Source organism: Aulostomus chinensis, chromosome 1, assembly GCF_037954235.1.
Source record: "Aulostomus chinensis isolate RoL2024-O1b breed Wild chromosome 1, RoL_Achi_v1.0, whole genome shotgun sequence".
NCBI classification, from domain to species: domain Eukaryota; kingdom Metazoa; phylum Chordata; class Actinopteri; order Syngnathiformes; family Aulostomidae; genus Aulostomus; species Aulostomus chinensis.
In genome coordinates this window covers 38398929-38403404 of record NC_141320.1, presented here as the reverse complement: position 1 = coordinate 38403404, position 4476 = coordinate 38398929, and the positions used below count along the sequence as shown (strand labels likewise).

General features: G+C 42.4%; 1 non-coding gene across 1 annotated transcript; it reads right to left on the bottom strand.

Moving 5' to 3' along the window:
• Positions 1-4123: 4123 nt before the first annotated feature.
• On the bottom strand, positions 4124-4195 carry trnae-uuc (transfer RNA glutamic acid (anticodon UUC)). The gene has a single exon. It is a non-coding gene; the product is annotated as a tRNA-Glu (tRNA).
• Positions 4196-4476: the final 281 nt, after the last annotated feature.

Sequence of the window (4476 nt, the reverse complement as noted above, 5' to 3'; positions counted from 1 at the left end):
CACTGTCGCATTATTTACGTTCGAAGCAACTCTCACTACATGACTGTCAGCATCACTGATTTTATTAGCAACTATCACTACATTACTCTTAGCATCATTTTGAGTTCATTAGCAATTCTTATGACATCACTGTAGCATCATTTTGAGATCATTAGCAATTCTTCCGACATTACTTTCGCATTATTTTGAGTTCATTAGCAATTCCTACGACATCACTGTAGCATTATTTTGAGGTTATTAGTAACTCTTACTACATTACTGTCAGCATCACTGAGTTTATTAGCAACTCTCACTACATTACTGTTAGCATCATTTTGAGTTCATTAGCAATTCTTCCGACATCACTGTCGCAATATTTTGAGTTTCGTAGCAACACTTACTACATGACTGTCAACATCACTTTGAGGTTATTCGAAAGTTTCACTCCATTACTGTTAGCATCATTTTGAGTTCATTAGCAATTCTTACTACATCACTGTCGCATCATTTTGAGATCATTAGCAATTCTTCCGACATCACTGTCGCAATATTTTGAGGTTCGTAGCAACTCTTACTACATTACTGTCAGCATCACTTTGAGTTTATTAGCAACTATCACTACATTACTGTTAGCATAATTTTGAGTTGTTGAGCAATTCTCACAACATCACTGTAGCATTAAATTGAGTTCATTAGCAACTCTTACTAAATGACTGTCGCATTTTTTGGAGGTTCGTAGCAACTGTTACTACATCACTGTCAGCATTACTTTGAGGTTATTCGAAACTTTCACTACATTACTGTTCGCATCATTTTGAGTTCATTAGCAATTCTTCCGACATCACTGTATCATTATTTTGTGGTTAGTAGCAACTCTTACCACATGACTGTCAGCATCACTTTGAGGTTGTTCGAAACTTTCACTTCATTACTGAAAGAATCACTGAGTTTATTAGCAACTATCACTACATTACTGTTAGCATCATTTTGAGTTCATTAGTAATTCTTACTACATCACTGTCGCATCATTTTGAGATCATTGGCAATGTTTCCAACATCACTGTCGCATTATTTTGAGGTTCGTAGCAACTCTTACTACATCACTGTCAGCATTACTTTGAGGTTATTCGAAACTTTCACTACATTACTGTTAGCATCATTTTGAGTTCATTAGCAATTTTTACAACATCATTGTAGCATTATTTTGAGTTCATTAGCAACTCTTTCTCCATTACTGTCGCATCATTTTGAGATCATGAGCAATTCTTCCGACATCACTGTTTTGAGGTTTTTTAGGTACCTTTGTTTGTAACCTCGTCCCCACTGATCCTGGATCTGCTCGAGGTTCCTGCCTGTTAAAAGGAAGGTTTTTATCACCACTGTTGCAGGATGTGCTGCTGATGGAGAATTGTTGGCTATAAACTCATTGAACTCACTCCAAGTCAATAGTTTTGAGCAAACTCACGACTCCTGATGTTTAACTCAATTGTTTGTTAAACACAGAGATCCAGGTGTAGTCCCTCTATGTTCATCCACTAAACTAGAATAGAGTTCTCCTCTTTCCATGGTGGAACAAAGAAGGGGGAGGGTCAATAAGAATATGATCTTTGGACGTTACAGCATCTAAAGACTCAAATCCATATTTCAGGATACATATTTGAGAGGGAGGAAACAGTGATGGGAGGCTGGAGGCTTGAAGGGCTTGATTTTTAGCGGCCAGTGAAGCCACCTTTTGCTGGCTGAGTTCCAGAGACTCATGGAGGCTCTTTGTGGAGGATTTCCACGAGAGAGTCCAGCATCGAAACTTGTTAGTTTCCTGTCAACTGAGTCCAGGATGTCCCCGAGGTCCTTATTGGGTGATGAGGGTGCGCTGGACGGTCGGCTTCTTTTGGGAAGTGGGGTCACCACGTTACCGGTCCTCCCCATGACGGGTCGGTGGCAGCACTCGTCTACGTTCTCCTGCAGACTTTCTGCGGTTCCTTCTTCCAGATTTTATTGATGAGGATTGTTGTGGATGAGAGAATTGAAAATTCTTACTGCAGTTTGAGGTTTTGATGATTCAAACTGTGTAGATTGGCGTTAAGAAGTTAGCTAGTTTGGATAAATTCAGGTGTGAGCCACCACACTGAATCAGGCACAGGTAGGACGTTCACCCTGACATAGAACATCAACAGTTTAACGTTGCTGGCAGGACTCCAACCTGAGCAGTGAGACCCCAATGGATTTCTAGTCCATCGCCTTCACCACTCAGCCACAACGACCACATTCACACACACATTTGTAGAGGATGGATATTCACAAAATGATCTTAATTTCTGTCACAAGCCCATTTGTGTGAGGTCCTATTTTCTCTTTTTCAGCATTCCTTTGTTTCCAGGTCTCTAATAAGTGCAGAATTACAAAGACAAGCAAGCTGGATCCATCCTGGGCAGGTGATAGGAGCCATTGACCACTGGCCAGAGACCCTGGCACAGACGTTGGGGGTGGTGAGAGAGAGCATTTCTACAATTATATTCTACATTTATAGAAGTCTACAATCCTACAATTTCATTGAGCAGACGCTTTTGTCCACAGCCACGTACGTACATCACATGTATAGAATATATATGTTCCTCTTTCATCTACTGATTAACCACTAAATGCAGTCAAATGCCAGTAAATTCTGAGCATTTACTCATTATTCATGATTATTCATTATTTTTGAATCCATTTTCACTGTCACTCTTCTGTTCATTTTCAGTTTGATTCATAAAAATGAACAAACTTTGACGTGTTTTCTTCTCTTGTGTGTCAACAACTTTGGATTGAATCTCCTGACAAACAGACCACATGACCAGGAGGAAGTGTTGTTGGTGAGTTTGGCCCCTGAGCTCAAGACAGTTGGGACCAATAAAGGACAGCTTCCAATGCAGCTGTGAAGCCTCGTTGTCAGCTGGGAGGAACGACAGGTGTCTCCCTCTAGTGGCTCCTCACAGCAACACCAGCCTCATTTCATTCACATGCATCCACCACCTCACTACCAAAGGCCAGTTGGGCCTCCACAGACAGGAGAGTTTCAAGTGTTGGACAAAGGTCTTTAAGATGTTCTTATTAATTCTATAACATCTGAGATTAAAATCTATGGAATTACAACCAACAAGCAGCCAAACACCTGATCAGATGCTCCTTCATGAGGCTGAGAAGAATCAATCTAAACTGGGATGAAGAAAATTAACTGAGAGGAGAAACCTCCTGATTGGATGACATGGACCCACCTGATCCATGTCAGCCTTGTTGGAGCAGAAAGAGGTGGATCAGAGGAATCAGTGGATCAAGACTCAGGTGGCAGATGAAGAATCTCTTTATTCACAATGGAGTCAGAGAAATCTTCCAACGTGAGAGAACGTGACAGACCATTTTATACTGAAGACAGGCTGTGTGTGTGTGTGTGTGTGTGTGTGTGTGTGTGTGTGTGTGTGTGTGTTTATGTGCAGACTTTTCCCTGGAACAACGTTTTTTATTTGAAGCAAGAAAGCAAGAGCCTCCAGATCAAAGTCAGAATTGATGATGATGTCATCAGGGCTTTGATAGTGTATTTATTTGTACCTAGAATTCTGTCTTTGATCTCAGGAGGATGTGAGAGAAACTCAACTTTAAAAAGTATATGAGAGCATTCAGCTTGGTTAGAAAACATTTTGACTGTTCAACAGTAGAGTTTGTTAGAAACAGTTTACAACACTCAGAATTAAATTGAAGATACAAAAACCTTCCACACTTAAATCCTGTCTCTAACTTCAAACTGGGGATGAACATTTTTATAATCAATCTGTCTCTATGTGATGGCCCTGCCATGGACTGGTGACCTGTCCAGGATAAACCCCGCCCCTCACCTGAGGGATAGGCTCCACCCCCACGAACCATTGCAGATCATCAATAACCAAAGCTACTAAGGAGGATTACAGAGTTTGGGAGTCAGTGACTTAATAGAGTCTAACAAAGGGTTGGACCTGAATGAGACAGTCACCCTTCAACATGGGGCCATGGCAGAGTGAACCAAGAACACTACAATGGGGGTGAGAGTGGAGCCATGATGGACTCACAGTTCATCACCTCCACCATCATGTGGACCACCTGATCACCTCTCCCTCAACCTCTAAATAACTCATTCCCTGACCGGGAATCGAACCCGGGCCGCGGCGGTGAAAGCGCCGAATCCTAGCCACTAGACCATCAGGGACCACACTGAGCTCTCCAACAACAGAGACTATAGACAATGACTCAAGAACACAGGACTCTGTGGTCTCAGCTTGAGATGCAGAAGGTCCACCAAGACCACCAGACACCTCAGCCCCCTAAAGACAGTCCACCCCCAGGATCCTGCCCCCTCTGCTCCAACTCAGCCCTCCATTCATAACGTGACTTTCGCTACGTCCGAACTGCCAAGTACTAACCTACGTCCTCCTGCTACGACCTGAACATGGCGGCACCACTCAGACACCCGAGAAGATTGGTGGGGAA